Source organism: Carettochelys insculpta, chromosome 7, assembly GCF_033958435.1.
Source record: "Carettochelys insculpta isolate YL-2023 chromosome 7, ASM3395843v1, whole genome shotgun sequence".
NCBI lineage: Eukaryota > Metazoa > Chordata > Testudines > Carettochelyidae > Carettochelys > Carettochelys insculpta.
In genome coordinates, this window is record NC_134143.1 from 6,599,876 (window position 1) to 6,619,857 (window position 19,982).

The window sequence follows — 19,982 nt, forward strand, 5'->3', positions numbered from 1 at the left end:
CTGCCTGCATCTCTCTGGCTTTACAGCTGGGTCTGGAAGGCTCTAGGCTAGCTTCCAACAAGCTGCATGTCTTAAATTGTAGCCCAAAACCTTGGATCCCTTTTCAGAGCTTTCCTTGCGTGCGTCCCTGCACACCCTGCCTTCCTGTCATCTACCGGGCATGCACCAAGGGGTTGTACAGCAATTGGGAATTCAATAGGCGGACACCAAGATAAGAATACTCTGCACCAAGGCAGCCAGTTTGACTTGTGTAACTTGTGCAGCAAGTGCCACCTGGCCAGCAGCATGACCAAAATGGTTCCTTTTCTCTCAGAAGAGCTTTTCCTTATTCGCAACTTTTATTAGCGACATGCCACATAGCTCTCATTCCTTAGAGGTCACTGCCTTCAGCAGCTCTGGTGACCGCCTACCACTAAGTAAACCTCTGTTCATACCCTGCTAGCCTCAAAACCTAGAAGATTCCTTACAGGAAATAACAATTGTATCTGCACCATCATCCCTCTTCATGCACATTAATTGCATTTTTGTAGTCCCCACCTTAGCTCCTGCTTCTGCTGTCCCTGCCAGTATTGCCTTCCTTTAGGTGTTTTTGGTTCCACTTAAAAGCTATGGTCCAATCCTGCTTTCTTAAGGGTTATCTGAGAAGGAGGGCAGAATTTTTTCATTGCTGCAGCGCGGGATCTCAGCATGTAAGAGGCTGAGAACCACTCACTTTTAACTATACCGTTTGGGACAAGAAATCTGCCCTTACTGGTAGCCTGGAGCCCTGTGTGCATCCATGGTGCTATGGAATTACAGTAGACCCTCAACTTACATGACTTTGACTTACTGTTACTTGCAGTAAGGCCAGTCCAAATTGTGAGTGGCAGGGAGCTGGGAAACTGACCAGGGCTGCTGCTGTTGTCAGTTTCCTGCCTCCCAGGAGTTGCCGGGAGCTGGGAACCAGGCCAGGAGCCTTGGGGGAGCCAGAAGCCTGACTGCTGCCTGGTTGCCGGCTCCGCCCCACTCCTGGGAGCCAGGAAATTAATAAGTGCAGCAGCGCTGGTCAGTTTCCCAGCTTCTGCAAGCAGAGGGGAGCCCAGAGCCAGGCGCAGCGTGGACTGGCCCCGCCTCCCCAGTATGGTCCCAACTTGCACGAAATTCAACTTAAGAGTGATTGCCCATGAATGCAACCTACGTGTAAGTTGGAGGTTTACTGTAGTTTATACTAGTGAAGTATCAGAGGGGGAGCTGTTGAGTCTGCAGCTTCCAAAACAACAAGCACTACTGGGGCACCTGACAGGATAACAGGTCTAGTAAGAGCTGAGTGAAACTGGAAAACCTTGCTCCTGTGATGACTGCCCAGTAAGGTCATGCTCCATGCAGTTAGCTTTACAGAAAACTCCAATGAGTGCTGCCTGTAAGATGTATGAAAAGGAGAAGGAGAGAGAATATGGAAGACGCATCAGCAGTGTGTAAAAGCGGGGGGATAGCCTCACTCTCAACACAGTTCAGTTTGGTCACCTCATCGCAGGAGGCTCTGTCAGAGAGTACAGGTTCAGAGAAGTTGCAGGGGGCTGTATGAAAGAAGGCCACAAAAACACTACCTGGGATGGGCTTTTAAAAGCGGTCAACTGCTCACCTTACTTAGTGCTGCAGGCCGTTGGGCGTCAGTGGTCCTGGTGAGTGCTGGAGGGCAGGATTTGGCCCTAGGCCAATTTAGCAAGAGTGAAAGTGGCAAGTGTATGAAACCACAAACGGTACATCACAGATCTTCTCTGTGTCCTATTTACTGCATCCCATTGCACAAGGCTGTGATGAAACCAAAATACAACAGTTTCAAAGGTAATAAAGCAAACCTAATCCACCTGCAGTTAACCTGTGTGACTCACCGCTGCACGAGACTGAGGCAAAATGGCTTGCCGTTTTTGACAGTGGCTTAGGTCTCATTTTAGCACAGCCCAGTGGATCTCTCTCTAGTAATCCAAATTAATCTCCACAGACCATTGATATTTCCTCTGCATCCCAGGAAGTTTGACTCAGGGCTCTCAACAGTCACTCGGGAGCAGAGGGTGTGGCTGGCTGGAGGTGAGAAGAGTGCATCATCCTTGCCCCAGGACAGTGCTGTGAAAAGCCTCTGGGCGTCTGCTCCTGTTGTCCCCCTCTGTGGTCCAGCCAGGACACCGCCGCTATCTGTCCTCTCTAGTGACCATCTTTTTTCTCAGGCCGAGACATCTCTCTTCCCGCTTCTGACCATTGTCCTTCCAAGCTGAGCAGCTGTGATACTGCCTCCCAAGGTCTGCCTGCTCTCGGCTGCTCAGGACAGTCCCCCGTGTGAGGGACAACAGTTACAGCCCTTCCGAGGCAGCCCTGCTTTATTCTTTGTGAGGTAAAAACACGAGAGAAAACATTACACACGGTAGAAGAACTTGCGTCCTTGCCAATAAACTTACCAGAGATCACGGCAGCCCTAAAACAGGCGCTGACCTCCAGCTCCTACCCCTGCCCCAGGGTTTCTTTGTAGTTTCAAATTCATCACAGCTTTACATTCGATTAGAACAAGCACCCAGCGTTATGAGTCCTTCCAGGGGTCCTGTCGGTTTGCTGGGTCAAGGAAGGCCCTAAGCCTGTCTAAAACGAGGCTATTTAACTAAAAACCCTTTGTCTCCTGGTCCCTGGAGGATCTGGTTTGATGTAATATGTGCAAACCTGTCCAGGGGCTGGCTTCAAAGGGCTGTACATTAGGACACCCAAAATAATCTCACAGCACCACAAACAATTGCATTCTGCTATCATGGGCCCCAAAGGCATGGAACTCGATGCAGCAGTGTTCATCCCATATTGTCAAAACAGCTTCATTGCGGGGACCAGAGTAGGACAGCAGCGTATGAGTGCGTGTCCCTCAGCGTCGCAGTTCTGGGCAGCTGCTGGTAGCAGTCCAGAAGAAAAGCAGACCTGGAGTACAGCCTGATGCTATCAGCTCCTGAGACCAGAGCTGGAGGCTGCAGTGCTAAGGTGTTTGCATGGTAGTTCCTGGGTTCAGGTTAGAGGTGGTGGTGGGAGGTGGGTAGTAATTTTTGTTACCAGCAGGGGGTGACGGTGTGATGAAGTTTGAGAAACCCTCATCTAGTGTGTTCCTCCTGCAGACTTGGTCCTAGGCCTCCCTCTGCCCAAGGACAAGAATGTTTCCACTGCAGAGCTCTGCCAGTGCAAGGCAGCAGCGTACAGGAGAGGCAAGCTAGCTCTGCATGTAGGAGTTGCCCAATGGGGCAGCTGCTTAAGCACATTCTCTTGCTGCCTGGGGATGCCCAGTCTCCAGTGGCAAGCTGGTTCCAGGCCCCTCGGTGGAACAGGGCTTGTAGGTACAGGTTCCTTCTCTTCTCCCCAGCCACTCATGCAGGCAGACTGGCAGGAGGGGAGTTCCGCCCGGGGGGACCCAGCTCCCGCTGAAGTCCAGAAAAGGCCAGATCTTTTAAAGTGTTCAAAACCCAGGCAGAAAGCTTCCACAGTGGAAGCGGGTGCACAGATGCTGATTCTAGCTCATGGGGAAGACATGTTCTGGCAGCTTTAAATACTTACACAGTAAGGCTGTGTTATCGGGCACTTTGCCAACTGCATAGCTCTACTAACCAGCGTTGCTAATAGCTTCCAATACAAATCTTCCATCTAGTAACTGGGACAAGTAAAATGCCCCAGAGTTATGCTATTGCACATTCTGCTCTGTGGCAGGAGATGAGGAAGCCATCTGGTACCAGGGATTTATTCGAAAAAGCAGCTTCCGGGTTGTGTCCCAGCTGATCTTCAGTGGCACTAGCAGTCTAAGGTATTGAGGGCATTGGTGCTCAAACTCTGGCAAGCTAGGACCTCCCCTATTGCAATACAGGAAGAATGGGGCAGGATGTCTGCCCAGTTCACCACTGAAGGGCTGAGACCCTGGGGGTTGGGGGGTTTTGCAATCTGTGCTTCGTGTTGCTCCCAACCTCCAGGATCAGAGCCAGCAGAGTGGCTCAGAATAAATTGGATTCCCTGACTGGGTGTGAGGAAGACAGGGGAAAAGCAACAGAGCTGCAGCATCCTCACTTCCTAGCGTTTGCCTAATTAGGGGCTTGAGAAAGAAAGAGGGGCTGCTCCAGCAAGTGCTTGTATAACTTGGCTGGACGGGAGAGCAATGCCAGTTTGGATACTGGCTTCCGTTGCATCTGCATCAGTGACTCATAGAAGATCAGAGCTGGAGGAGACCTCAGGAGGTCACTAATCCAACCCCCTATTCAAAGAGCACTGACTCCAACTAGATCATCCCAGCCAGGGCTTGGTCAAACCTGGCCTTAAAAACCCCTAAGGATAGAGATTCCACCGGCACCCTAGGGAACCTGCTCCAGAGCTTCACCAGCCTCCTAGTGAAATAATTTTTCCTAATATCCAGCTTGGACTTCCCGCACTGCAACTTGAGACCATTGTTCCTCGTTCTGTCATCTGCCACCGCTGAGAACAGCCTGTCTCCATCCTCTGTGGGACCCCCTTCAGGCAGCTGAAGGCAGCTGTCAAATCCCCCGTCAGTCTTCTCTTCTGCAAACTAAATAAGCCCAGTTCCCTCAGCTACTCCCCATAAAACATGCACCCCAGCCCCTCATCATTTCCACTGCCCTCCTCAGACACGCCAGTTCGTTCACCTCCATCCCACTTATCCAATCCATACTTCTTTAACTTGATGACAAGAATACAATGGGAGACCCCATCAAAAGCTTTGCTAAAGTCAAACTCTGTCACATCCATGGCTTCCCTCATACTCATGGAGCCACTTACCTCATCCTGAAAGGCAAACAGGTTTGTGAGGCCTGACTGGCCCATGGTGAATCCATGCTGAGTATTTCTGGTCACCTTCCTCCTCAGAGCGTTTCAAAATGGATTCCTTGAGGACCTGCTCCATGAGTTTTCCAGGGACTGAGGTGAAGCTGACCGGGCTGGAGTTCCCCAGATTCTCCTTCCCTTTTTTAAAGATGGCCACTAAATTTGCCTTTCTCCAGTTGTCTGGGGCCTCCTCCGATCATCTTCCTGCTCTTGGGATTTCCATTCCCAGGGCCGTTCGGCGGAAAAGGCGGTGGTCTGAGAGCCACTGGCCCATGGCGGCTGGAGGGCTTTGTACACAGTCTGGGGAAGTGCATATGGCTATTTTTTTTATCTGTGTACCTTACCAAACACACTCCAGAACGAGGTTGATTTTCAGGCTCTCTTCGATGGGCTGGCCTAAACCCCACTTCCTGCTCTTGATGCATCGCATCATGACGTCAGTGACATGCAAATCACAGCCACAATGAAGGAAAATGCTCTCCTCATTGTTAGGACAAGGACAAGCACGGCCCCAGCACCTACACTACTGAAGGGCCCTAAAGAGACTCCCAGCCCTCCCTAGACAGCTTGCTGTCCTGTTTGGGGAAAGCCCTGCTAATCTCTCCTGCCCCTGCCGGTACCACGGGTTGGTCTGGATAGCGATCTCCTGCCATTCTCTCTGCCTGCGCCTATGTGTTCTCCCTGCTCTCCCAGCAATGGCTCTCAAGGGAAGCAAACCACACCAACCAACTTCTGAACACAGGATCTCTCTCCCTCTGCTTTAGTTCCACGCCCAAGCCTGAGCCCTGCTGCTTCAGCCCTGAGCCCCAAGCTAGTGTGACACCAGCCAAATGGGGCTGTGACCCACAGCAGCCCTAGGTCATAGCCCTTACCAAGCACTTGCACACTCATGTCCTCCCACGACCTCTCCAGTTAGCTGGTATTAGAAGCAGAACATTGGAAGGACACCCATTGGAAGGAGGTATCAGATGCGGATGGTGCAGCTGCCTCAAGCCCTGTGCTCGCTTCCCAGTTGGCAACTGCGATGCCAGTGTTTTGCAGAACAGAGCTATAATCTTCAGCATTTTTTCCAGATCCAGCTAATATACCCAAATACCAGATTCATACACAAAATAAGTGAAGAAAGGGAGGAATGCAACAAATCTATATTCAAGGACTATGTTTGCCACCAACCTCTAATTAGTTAGTTAAAGCCTGTTATGCTGCTGGCACGTACAGCCGCAACAAAGGTCCTCTGCAACCCAGAGTTCCTATCTCCATCCAGCCCCTCCACCGCAAGGTTTTGACCCCCGTTTTTGTCCCTGGTATGAGAGATAGGCTAAATCCATTGGACAGCTGTTGCATGGACAAATACATAGAAGCTGAACTAAATCATCCCAGCCATTTTCTCCAGTGTATCTCAACAGTACACTGCCATGTAGTCTTGGGCCTCCCACAATTCTGTCGCCCTTCAGGTGTCCAGTGAAGTGCTATCCTTACAATGTCATCTGCCTCTCTTCTCATCGTGTGCCCTATCCATCTCCAGGGTCTTCTCATGATGATAATGGTCATGTCCTCCTGGTGGCATCGCAGGAGCAGGTTGTGGTTAGAGATGGTCTTCGGCCAAAAGATGTCAAGTATCTGACCTCTAATAAGTCAGCTCAAATTGCTTTCCAGTTTTCAGGCATTCCCGTTTAGGGCTGGTCGTTTGTTACCATTGAGGCCACCAATATCGCTGGGAGCAAGGTTTGGTGGAGACGCAGTTTCCTGTTTTTGCAGGATTCATTTTACAGCAACCAAAGCGGTACGTTGGAACCACACCGCATTGTTACCAGGCACCAGGAATAGAACCAAGAACAAAACTTACAGTCAAAGTCTCCCAATTAGCACCCAGTTGTTAATTGGTCTTTGACCCAGCTCATCTCAGAAAAGCTTGCTACAGAGGTGCAACTAATGAGAGAACGTGGCACCAATGGAAAAGTTGCATTTCCAACAGCGATCAGCCTTTATGAGGCCCGTTAAGCCTGTGTCCTGATCAGGGTATTAAAATGTAGTCTGGAGAATAAACTTAGTTTCAGAGGTATAGTGGCCCGTTAAACATCAGCTACAAACATATTCTGTTGGATAGTAACAGAGAGGGAGCCGTTCTAGTTTATATACCATCAAAACAAAAAAGCAGTCAAGTAGCACTTTAAAGACTAACAAAATAATTTATTAGGTGAGCTTTCGTGGGACAGGTCCACTTCTTCAAACCATGACTCTGTGCCTTCAAGTATTGAGTCTGTTCTGATATGGCTATGGTCTGAAGAAGTGGGTCTGTCCCACTAAAGCTCACCTAATAAATTATTTTGTTAGTCTTTAAAGTGCTACTTGACTGCTTTTTTGTATTCTGTTGAGTTGAAGGTAATCTTTTATCCTAATTTCCATTCCAAGCAACTCTCAAATTACCAATCTTTAGAGGACTCTCCAGAAGTGAGTCTTGGCCATGAAATCTCATTACCTAATAAATAAAATTGCTAGTCTTTAAGATGCTACAGGACTGCTTGTCTTTTTGTGACACTGCAAACTAACCCGGCTACCCCCTCAGTCTATGGCAGTTTTTTTTTGAGCCATAAAAATTGTAAAAGATACAACTGGCTGAATAAAACCAGGAAGTTCTGGTGCTCCCAGTGCATCTGGTCCTAATACAGTCTTAAGCGAATACTTAATTGGAGATATTGCCTTGTCCAAAGCAAAGCAAGTCAAATTATTTCTGAAGATCTACAAACGGTTTAAGTTTATCATTGCCAAGTATCTGCAACCCAGAGTTCCCATCTCCAGCCCCTCCACCGCAAGGTTTTGACTCCCATTTTTTACCTTGAAGTTACAGACAGGCTTACTCCACTGGACAGCTGTTGCATAGAGGAATACATAGAAGCTGAACTTTCTAGCCAAGTTTCATAGAATCATAGAGTCCTAGGGCTGGAAAGGACCTGAGGAGGTCCTTGAGTCCAGACCCCTGCCTAAAGCAGGATCAACCCCAACTAAATCATCCCAGCCAGGACTTTGTCAAGCTGGAACTTAAAAACCTCTAGGGATAGAGGTTCCACCACCTCTCTCAGTAACACATTCCAGTGCGTCACCACCCTCCTGCTGAAATAGTTTTTCCTAATATCCAACCTACACCTCCCCCTCTGTAACTTCAGACCATTGCTCCTTCTTCTGCCATCTGCCACCACTGAGAACAGCCTCTCATCTCCAGACTTTTTAGAGCACCCTCTTCAGGAAGCTGAAGGCTGCTATCAAATCACTCCTCATGCTTATCTTCTGCAAACTAAATAAGCCCAAATCCCTCAGCCTCTCCTCATAGATCATGTTCTTCAGCCTCTTGATCATTTTCATTGCCCTGCGCTGAACCTGCTCCAATCCATCTACACCCTTTCTATACTGGGGGCCCAGAACTGGATGCAATACTCCAGATATGGCCTCATAAGTGCTGAATAGAGGGGAATAATAACTTCTCTAGTTCTGCAGGAAATGCTTCTCCTAATGCACCCCAATACGCCGTTAGCCTTCTTGGCTATAAGGCCACGCTGTTGACTCATATCCAGACTCTCATCCACCGTAATCCCCAGGTCCTGTTCTGCTGCACTGCCACTTAGCCAGTAGGTCCCCAGCCTGTCACAGTGCTTGGGATTCATTCATCCTAAGTGCAGGACTCTGCACTTCTCCTTGTTGAACCTCATCAGATTTCTTTTGGCCCAATCCTCCAATTTATCTAGGTCACTCTGGACCCTATCCCTACCCTCTAACACATCTACCTGTCCCCCTAGCTTAGCGTCATCCACAAATTTGCTGAGGGTGCAATCCAACCCCTCATCCAGGTCATTAATAAAGACGTTGAACAGTACTGGCCCTAGAACTGATCCTTGGGGCACTTCACTTGAAACCGACCAGCAACCAGACACTGAGCCATTGATGACTACCCATTGGGCCCGACCATCTAGCCACTAAAGCCAAGGACTATCACGTCCATTGACTTCCCCATGTCAGAGAAATCTCCACCCAGCGCTCTATAAGGGTAGACGTTAAGAAGTGAGGCTCCATAGCCATGCTCCTCTCCCACCTCATTTCGTGCAAGGTCGAGGTGTACCCTTTCCTTGCGCCGCCCCAGAAATGGCTGGCAGGGGAAGCAATTTTGCTGGTACACCCCCTCTATAGGATCGTGTCCCTTGCTCCTCTCTATCGACTTGGGTGTGCTAGAATCTGGTGCAGCTTCCATTTTAGGGACTGCGACTGTGTGACCCTTATGGGACCATGCAATCCAGAGGGAGGTGTGACTGAAAGCACCCCGTGTTCCCACCCTGCATGCTAATGTAGTAATCCTTGTACGAATTATGCCTTGTGAGGGATCATCTGGAAGCTAATAATTCCCTGGTCCATAATATCGTGGTGAAATCTGTGTGTCAACATTATGTGTATAATTATGAAATCTCCTTGCGTGCTGCTCTAAGCATTTGTTCAAAGCCATACAGCCCTGCCCCGGCAGCAGTAAACGGAAAGAAGGAGTGTGTGCTTATCTCGGTTTACCCGTAAGAAGTAAGGCAGCGGGGTGAGGAGATGGTAGGAGAAAACCAAGTGTGCATTTCAGCAGCCACAGGTGAGAAGAATGAAGACCCTGAGCCCTGTTCACCACCAGACCCAATGCCGTCTTCCTTACTGCTTGAATAACCTTTGCTTTGAGGGGCAACTCTTAGACGAATCACGTCCAGGCTTAACTGACCTACAAAAGAAAGTAGCAGCCCTCCAGCCCCCATCCGCCACCCCACAGGATCTCTCTCTTTCTCTAGAGAGAACAAAGGAACCAGCCCTTTGACTTTGAGATGCTCTGGGCCTGAGAATTTGGTCAGCCACATTGCTGGGAACAGGGAGTGAGGATTTAACCTTGACCAAAATCTAGCTTATGTTTCGCTACTAGAAAGTGTTTTTTTCTCTTGTAACCATTTCTGGCTTTCATACCAGCTATGTGAATTAGTAATAAAACTGAATACAACTGGGTTTATTTTTTCCCAGCAAAATCAAGCCAGTGCTCTGTTTAAAAGGCACTGTTCAGGAATTCCAGTTAAGGTACTGGAACATTGACCTGATGGACTTTTAACATCTGAACGATCCTGGAGAGGGCTGGGATGTTGTTGGGGGTCACCCAGAAGGTAGTAAAGGAGGCTGCAGAGGATGGCTGGTGTGTGGCTAATAGATTGCTGACCCAGGGCTGCAGCTGTACCCGGGCTAATGCCCTGAGTGTGACCTGTGGCTCCTTGGGAGCAGTGCAGGTTGGGAGCTATAACAGTGAAGCATTTTGAGGTTGCAGGGCACGCCATGACACAGCCCCTTGTTGGTCCAAACTGCACCCAGGAATGTGACAGGTTTCCTGCAGCCTTCTGTAACACTGCACACCCTCAGAGGGGCCAGGCACCGTGACCCTCAATTTCCAGACAGTTTTCCCTTTTTTTGCATTGTAAATTCCTGTGCAATGCCAGGTTGGGAAGGGTCTGAGTTTTCCATATAAATCAGGGTCTCCCAACCTGAGGGTGCCAGACCAGTCTGTGACCTTGTGCCCCATCTTCTCTATGGACATTTGCTTACGAATATGCATAACTGGAAGAAGCTTGAAGCAAAATGCATCTTGTAACACATTAGAAATGTGATAATCTGCTGAATGTGTCTATTCTATTTGTACGCATGTATCTTTTCTGTATCAGTAGTTAGAAATAGGAAATATAAACCTGGTTTGCTAATATAGATCTGATAAGTGAGGGCCATTAGTAATATTTCAAAGCATTTAATTACCCAGTTCTCAGGTCAATGATTTGTGAATAGCCTCCTTCTTCCTGTAAGCCTGGACTGATCGGTCCTGCCAAGACATGTGGCCAGGTCACCTGATGCTGGTGTGTGTAAAATATATATAAATTTTGCCCAAGGCAGGAATCCTTTGTGTTTAATTCAAATGCCGCCAGACTAAACAAACCTAATTTCTCACATAGGTCACGTTTTCTAGAGCGTTTTGGATGCTTTTGTCTGGATTTTCTCCAGTTTGTCCACTGCAATGTGGCATCTGGAATTGGATACATTACGCCAGATGAGGCCATATCAGTGTGGAGTATAACAGCAGAATGAATTCATGTCTTTCTTACAACACTCCTGCTAATACAGCCCAGAATGAGGTTTTGCTTTTTTTTGGAACAGCGTCACACTATAGACTCATATTTCACTTGTCAGCCACTATGACCCCCCCATCCCCTTCTGCAGTTCTCCTTCCTAGACTGTCATTTCCTATTTGCACCTGTGCACCTGATTGGGCCTCCCTAAGTGTGGTACTTTGCGATTGTCCTTATTGAATTTTGCCCTTTTGACCTCAGACCACTTCTCCAGTTTGTCCAGATCATGTTGAATTTTAGTGCTTTCCTCCACAGCACTTGCAGCCCCTCCCAGCTTAGTGTTGTCCACAAACTCTGGAAGTGTATTCTCTGTGCCATTATTTAAATCACAGGTGAAGATATAGAACAGAAATGGACGACAAATGGATTCCTGTGGGACCTCACCTCTTCCAGCTTGGCTCTGAATCATGGATCCTGATGCCCTGGGACTGGCTTTCAAACCAGTTATGCACCCACTTTATAATGGTTCTATCTAGGTTGTATTTCCTTACTTTGCTTATGATATTTACAAACACATCTTCTGGCCCACTCAGTGGGAAAGTTACACAAACAGATTCTTACTCCCTTAAACTCCCCCCTACTGACACACGCTTGTCCTGCTTCAGCTTATATTGGCTTGACCTTGGTTAGATCTCTAACCTGTTCCCAATAATCTTACAAGGGTGAGAGAGGCAACGTAAGCCTGGTTTCCACTGTCTACAGAAAATGGCAGCAATGTAATAAAGCGCACACTTTAGTTAACCCACGCAACTGTATACCAGCCTGACTCTCCTTTTCTCCTCTTGTACCTCCCAGTTATCACCATTTGATCCTCTGTTTTACCCTAATTTCTCCTTTCTCCTTCCCTCTGGCTTCAGAGCAACTTTTTAGGGACAAAAAGCCACCGGGGCAACCGATAGCCTTATTTTCCCAGACCCCATCTTAAATGTGTAAGTATTTTCACCAAGAAAGCACCCAGGGACAAAACAGTAGCCAGATAGAAGACCCTCTTTCTCTCCCCTAACCACGTCTACTTTACAGTAAACCACCTTCTAAGCCTCCTGAAGACAGAAGTAAAAAGGGGCAAAAAACCACAGCCATGAAAGCGCAACCGCTAATTAACAAGGGACGAACCTCTCGGGTGGCATCACAACAGCTTTCCTCAGCCGGCTGCATGGGGAAGGCCTGTTGTAGGATTAGCCGCATCCAAAGAGGCTCCAGATTCCGGTAACTGTCTCCCTGCCTTAGTAATTGTCAGTTGGGGGAGGGAGCCCCTGGGCATGGTGGCTGATGGTGGCTTCGAGGAAGGAGATGGTGGCATTGGAGGAGAGGTTTTAGCGGTTTTCTTCTTGTTTGCCACTTGTGGCCAGTGACTCTGCTGCCGTTTCAGACATTTCCAGGCTCCCCCACTAGCTGCTGGTAATTGAGGAGGTGGAGCAGGATGAAACTCCATCACCAGAGAAAGGCCAGGCACAGCACCTGTGGCGTAATTAGTGAGAAGAGTCTCAGGCGAAGGGGGAAGGTGATAACTCCAGGGACACTGGGGCCTTATGAAAGACAAAGAGGGCCCTGCAAAGCGTCCAGTGCCAGGCTCAGCTCATGAAGACCCAGTCTGAGGGGCCAGTGCTCACCACCATAATGATGGAGGAGGCCAGGTCACAGAGAAAGAACGAGTATCATCTACAGCCTAAACTGAGAGCGAACTGGCTTTTTGCTCAAGCTGTATCATTATTCCCTAATGATAATCCCATGGTTGGGAAACATTATAGAGAAGGGTAATTTTTGTCAACTGTTAATCTTTGGGGGTGGTTTTAGTTCAGGAAGCCTTTGCTCAAAGGATCGCAAATTTAGACCACTAACCCATGCCCCGGACCCCAGGCGACACAGCAAAGTTCAACAAGAAGTCCTGTGGCACCTTAGAGATTAACAGATATTTTGGAGCATGAGCTTTCATGGGCAAAGACCCGTTTTGTCAGATGCACGAGTGGGTGTGTAGTGAGTCAGTATGGCCTCCTGCAGACCCGGAGGCCGGGGAGACTATGCAGAGGCCCTGGTGGGCGGGGCCGGAGCCAGGAGACCAGAGGCCTGCCCCTCAGAGGGCGGGGCCAAGGGCTAGAAGAGCCAAAGGCGGGACTCAGGACCCATTCGGGCCTGGGCCATCAGGCAGGGAGGACGTGCCTGCACGAGCTCCTCGGCACCAAAGGGAGAGGGCCTGCGGCCGCCCGGCGGAGCAGGCCCCCAGAGGCTCCAAGCAACCCCGGGTCCATATGCCCCAAGGAGACTACCCGGACTTCCCAGACCTACCAGGACCTTCACACCGGCGGAGACCCCCTGCCTTGGAAGAGGCCCCGGGAGCGGGCTGCCCCAGAGTCCCGGCGGATCCTTACAGCACTCAGACCCAGGACCGCCTCGCGTCTCCTGTATTGCCGCTGCCTGACTACCCTAACGACATTGTTATGGACGATTGGCCGGAGCCCCCGAAGGTGGATGACCCCGAGACCGACCTAGGGGGACCCCTCGACCAGATGGACTGGGACCTTCCGCCAGCAGAGGGTGAGGTAGGAAGTGGCCCGGGGAACGTCGCTCACGAACCCATGGCAGTGTGTTGCGGTCTGGATCCCCACTGCCGGGGTTGCATGTGAGCGACCCCCAGGGCCCCGGGCCGGGTCGCAGTGGAGTGGGAGGGCCTGCGACCCCCTACCCCCCTCCTTGACAGGGCCAGCCTGTGCTGGGCCTGCGCTTAAACCCCTTGTGTTGCTGCCCCGCCCCAAACTGAGGGCTGGGCCTGTGGTTGTACCTTGTGTTGCTGCCCCGCCCCAGACTGAGGGCTGGGCCCAGAACTGTGCTAGTCCTTGGGGACTGCTGCCCTACCCTGAACTGAGGGCCGGGCCCAGAACTATACTACTCTTGTGAACTGCGGCCCCGCCCTAGGTTGAGGGCTGGGGCCTGTATGGTGTTGTAGCGGTGAGCCGCTGACCACCCGAACTGAGTACGGGCTGGTGCTCTAACCCCTTTTTGCTGCCGCCCGCCCTAGGCCAAGGGGCTGGGCGTCTTTGGACGTGTTACAGGGTGGGAGTGGGTTCATAGGAGGATTTAAAGGGGTGGGGGGTCCCAGTAAAGGGGAGGGCCAGAGCTGACAAGGACTATTCAGTCAGGGTGGAAATGGCCCATTATCAGTAGTATACATCAAGAGAGGAGAAAAAACAAGTCAGATCAGTCGGGGGGATGTGGCCCATTATCAGATTCTAGTTTGGAGGTATGAACATCAAGAGCAGAGAAACTGCTTTTGTGAGGGGCCAGCCACTCCCGGTCTCTGTTCACTCCTTGGTTGATGGAGTCAAAATTGCAAATGAATTGCAGCTCAGAGATTTCTCTCTCCATTTTATTTTTGAAATTTTTTTGGTGTAGGACTGCTGCGTTTAAATCTGTTACTGAGTGTCCAGGGAGATTGAAGTGTTCTCCTGCAGGTTTTTGTATGTTATCGTTCCTGATGTCTGATTTATGTCCATTATTCTTTTACGTAGAGCCTGTCCAGTTTGGCCAATGTAAATTGCAGTGGGGCATTGCTGGCACATGATAGCATATATTATATTACTAGATGTGCAGACGAATGAGCCCCTGATGGTGTGGTTAATGTTAGGTCCTGTGATGCTATCACTGGTGTAGATATGGGAGCAGAGCTGGCACTGAGATTTATTGCAGGGATTGTTTCCAGGTTTCGAGTTACTGTGGTGTGGTCTATAGTTGCTCTAGTACCAACATGTCTTCACCATTGTGGCCTCAGCTAACTAGCTCAATGCTACATGGCTCTTGTGGGTGCTGGATCCGCTGAGGAAGAAAGGGATCAGTGATCAGAAACTAGAGCTGGACTCCTTAGAAGACTCTGAGCCAATCCCATAAGGCAGCAAGGAAACCGAGGCAGGGAAATGCCCACACTGTGCTATTATTTTGTCCGTCTCTCTCTATTTCTTGTGGCACACGATGGGACTTTGGTACCTGTGCAAAGCAGGTGTGTCTTTCTGATTTCACTGTTGCAGCTTTTGAAGAGGCGATGGTGAGCTGTAAATCCAAAGCACCCACAAGCCTTTCAGCTCCTGTGGAACTGGGGGAGCGGGAAGGGGAAGAGACTGGGGCAGGGGTCTGCAACCCGCGGCTCTAGAGCGGCAAGTGGTTCATTAAGCACTTCTTTGTGGCTCCCAAAGCTATAACTGCAAAGTAAAATTAAAAAAAAACCTGATTATTTTCAATAAACGGCGAACATCTAAAAGCCCAACAATGAGCAATTCATCCGTAAAGAGCAAATGATACGTGATTTCGAAATGTCGGGTAACTCCCCCTTTAATTTGTGCAGTGCATTGTGGGATATGACACTGTATCCGTGTTTTGATCGTATTACTAATGAAGTCTTGATTTGGAAAAGGAAAATGAAGCTTGTGGCATCCCTGCTGTGAAGGGCAGTGCGCATTTAAAGAGAGATGAAATTAAACGTGAAGTAAAACTGGCCTAATTAAAGTGAGTTCGGGAGCGGCAGTCAGGAAGACAGTGGCACAAACACATGCGTGTAAAACATGAGGAAGGAGAAGGTGTAAAAGGTTTGTGACCATTGTGCAGTAGACACTTATCGCATTGCAAACCATTGTGGGTGCTGTTCGTAAAACAGGCGTTACAAGAAGTCTGGTTTGATGGTATTTATTAAGGACTGTCTCATATTCACATGCACTCCGGCTCTGGAAGTATTGAGTTTTTAGCAAATGAAAAAAAAATATGGCTCTTCTTGCTCTTTGGTTGCTGAACCCTGGACTGATCTATTTGGTGGAACTTGGGACCTCATAGTTCAGGGGTTGTGACAGATACTGTAGCCCCAGGCAGTATCTTTGGGGGTGTTTGTATTATTTGTGATGCTATACAGGCGACTGCATTCCATTCCAGGGGAAAGGTTCTCACTTCTTCTACAGGAGCCAAAAGCAGTAAGGAGAGAAGAAAAGCTAGCCGGAAAAGCCTGTCTCAGCTAATCCCGATTTGGACAAAGTGGTTGAACTGATGATCAGACACCGGCCTCGGGACTGTGGTAATGCAGTCAAGGGTGGATAACAAGTGCCCCATTGCTTTCTTAAGCAAGCAATTGACACCCACGGAACACAATGATTCTGTCATAGAGAAAGAATGTTATGCAATTGTGTGGGCAAAAAATCAGTTCCAGCCCCAGCTTGTCAACAGAAAGCACAGGCTATTAACAGATCTCTTCCACTGATCTGGTTGCGCAAACCTAAAGGCTCGAATTCCAAACTTCTGCATCACAGAGTTATAGTGCAAGAATTTAAAACGGAAACTGTGCATCTAGCAGGAGAACAGAACATGGTGGGAGATGCCCTGCCTAGGAGAGGGGGCCTGATCCCATTGTGACACACCAGAGTCTGGGTCACACCTGTCCTGCACCCTTAGGTGCCTTGCGCCTTCCTGTAGGAGCTCCCACCTGGTCTGCTCACAGTCAGCCTGCCGACTGCACCTAGATTGTCTGGGTGTAAGTACCACCTGCCAGCCATGTGCAAATAGCATTTGGATTTCACCAGCCTTGGTTACACTGTAGGGTGACCCCAGTACATTTGCAGTCCTGTGTTCCACCCCTCCCCACCGAGTATATTTTCTCTACTGTCCAGCCTTCTCCTGGACAGTCCAACTATATTAAGTCCATTATTCCTTGTCACAGCCCCTCATTACTTTATGGCAATTGGCTTATGGATATGAATATGCGTAACTTGTAGATGTTTTATGCCACACAGGTCAGATAACACATCCATTTTACAGTTACAATCTGCTCAGTCTCGAGATCTTATTTTTCTGCATGTGTCATTCTTGTCTGGGGAGTTAGAAATAGGAAGGGTTGGTCCATTTATGATACTAAATGTATTAATGAGGACAGTTACTGATACCCCAGAACCTGGATGACTCGGTGATCAAGTCAATGATTTGTGAATAGTCTTGTTTGTCCTGGAAGCCCGGAGTATGGTTGGTCCTAGAAAGACATGTGATCATGTCACCTGGTACAGGAATCCATCTTGAATCTTGAATTTTTCCATGGGAGTGGGAGAGGCAGACCAAAGTGTTCCTGCCATGGGGGAAAGTCTTTTTAAGCAATGGGAAGCAATCAGTCCTTGGGCTTCAGCTGGCCTTTGAAACTGCTTGGCCCACCGCCGGGGGTTACAACGAACTTTGAAGAAGCTATGGACCCAAGTCAGAGTAAAGATCAACTCTGCTTTGAAGCTTTTTACCTGATCTAAGAACAGCTGTTTAAGCTAAGAATTTGCATGTAACAAGTTTCTTAGTGGATTAGACCTACCTAAGTGGTTTTTGTTCACTTTAACTTAATAACGTGCTTTGATCTGCCTGTTTTCACTGACAATGATGTAAATCAGACTTTTATACTTAATACAAACACATCTGTCTATTATGAAGCCTAGTGTAAATAAGGGAGGACTGGTGCCTGGGAACAGCAACCTCTGTTTCACTCTCTCTTGCATTGATAAAGGGTGTGGATTTCCTTATAAGTGTTCTCTGTGTAAAACTTCTGCACAGGGTAGGATGGATTCATCTGGGGGTTTGGTTTCCTGCCTCCTGAGCCCTTACAGATGAGCCAGCTCAGAGCTGAACTGGATCAGTGTCTGTGCTGCTCTGCATGGGGCCAGTAACCCCACCTGTCCCGGCTGGGGGAGATTGGAGTATCTGGCCCAGCAGGACCGTGTGGTGACGAGGCCCAGAGAGCATGAAGGCATGATCAGCACACCTGGGAACAACCCTAAGAGGACTTCAGTGATTCAACCCATTACAACTCCTTTAAGGGAGCAATGTGCACCAGTGAGGGGGCTCCTCGGCTAGGAAGTGGACCCCCTGAGCAACCCTCCTCCAGCCCAGTGGGCCACAAGATTCTCATAACCAAGATGGTCTCCTGGGAGAGGGGACTGTTGCTAACTGTTCTTGTCTCCCTACAACTTGCCGAGTGTGCCAACTGAGAGCTACGCGCGCCCTCTGACTGTGTCTGCACTACAAGCTAAAATCGACTTTATTGAAATCAAGTTTTTAATGCTGGGCTTTATAAACTCGAATTTGAGCATCCTCACCTTCCCCGAGGCTCCCCACAAATTCGACTTATTGCTGCCTCGCACAAGTCTTTGAACATCGACTGTTGCAGCAGTGTATTGTGGGAGCCTATCCCACAGTTCCCTGAGCCCCAGAGCATTCTGGATATTTTCACTGGTGCAGCAGGGGAAAAAAATGCCCTGCAAATGGCTGTGGTACCTGATGACATCTTCCTACTTTTCATTTCCTACATTTAATTTCCCTCATTCCTCTGCTGTGTTAAGCAAACATCCCTTTTTCCAGCGGAAATCTTGCTTATTTATGATTTGCTTTTTATCAGTGAGGGGAAGGGCAGTAAAGGAAGGTAGCATTTGCCTGCTGAAGCCAGGACTGTGAGTTCAGTCCTGGATGGGGCCATTTAGGGATATGGGGCAAATAGCTTTAAACAAAAGTCTGTCTGGGATGCTGATAAGTCCTGCTTTTGTGATGCAGGAGGCTGGACTCAATGGACAAATCATGAAGAAAGTGGATAGGAAGGGTTAGTAAAAAGATTTTGGGTTCCCAACTGACAGGCTCCCAAAATGGGATGCAAATGTACTAGAGAACATGCTGAATGGGAGGTAGTTCATAGCTTTTCCGCTCTATGAGCAACCGGTAGAATGAGCTGTGACTTAGGGCAGATCTAAACAACAGCTGTGTAAGATTAAGGCCTCCTGGCAAAGAAGATCCTCAGAACAAGAATTTTCTCTGAGAGGCCCATACAAAGGGGCGTTACGCAGAGAATGCAAACGGCTCACTACAACAGTTATGGTTCCTTTTCTGTCAAAGGCCAGCCACTCTAGTGACAAAGTTTTTCTTGCCCTTGAGGGTGTATTTTCAATGTTTTTCATAAGGTCTTCTCACTCCAGATCATTGACCTGGAATGGATTAACCCATAACTCTAACAAGAAATTCAGCCTGAGCCAGAGCCCATTGAAAGGAATGGGGTTATGGTTCCTTTGGTCGCTACAAGCCTTACTTGGTTAACTGTGGTAATGGTACAGCTAAAACATTGACTTCAATGGCCATTGCATCAAGCCCCTACCAAATGTCTGCACTCTCACCTTTCAAAGGCACTTCCTATCCACCGAGGGAGATTTACCCCCGGCTGGCTGCACGGCCTGTGAATAGCTGCCAGCCCCCCGCCCCGACTACCTAATCTGCCAAGGGACACTTCCTCCCAGTCAACTGCAAGGCCCCCAGATAGCAGCCAGCGGGCCCCCAAATATCCTAGCTGCTGAAGGAGATGTCCTCTGGGTGGCTCCAGGACCCTCACCCTGTGCCTCACACCCTCACCTCACCTGCAGCCCATGCTTTGCCAAAGTCCTCCTCTCTGACAGCCACTTCCTTGCCTCATTGCCTGCCTATGTCTGGTCCCCCGTGGGCTGGGCCTGCTGCTAGGTCATTTAATCCCTCCACAGGGGGCAAAGCTCCAAACAAAATATCCAGACTGATAACTCTTCTGCAGCACTTAAGGTTGTGGCTTTGCCCCATCTCAGACTCAGCAAAGCACCTCCTAAGCTACTTGTTTCCCACTACAACTCCCACAATTTCTGTCCTAGGGACTCCAGCACTTTACCTCAGGGGCCTGCCAGCTCATACAGACCCTATTTCAGGTAGCAGTAGTGGTAGCTGCTGCTGCCGCCGCCACTACCACCGCCACCGCCACCACCACCACACCACTGACATGCCCATTGTAGCGCTCTTTCAGACTAACTTCACCCAACTTGCCTTAGAGATACCCACACCCTCCCCCGCAGGAGGCCACAGCCCTGGTTAAGTAATCCTCATGCTGCTACCCTGCAGCTGAAGCCAGGCATTGTAATTAGGATTCCACTCCACTCAGCTGGGGATACTTGTCTGTGGCAGAGTGTACATTTGTAAGGGGAA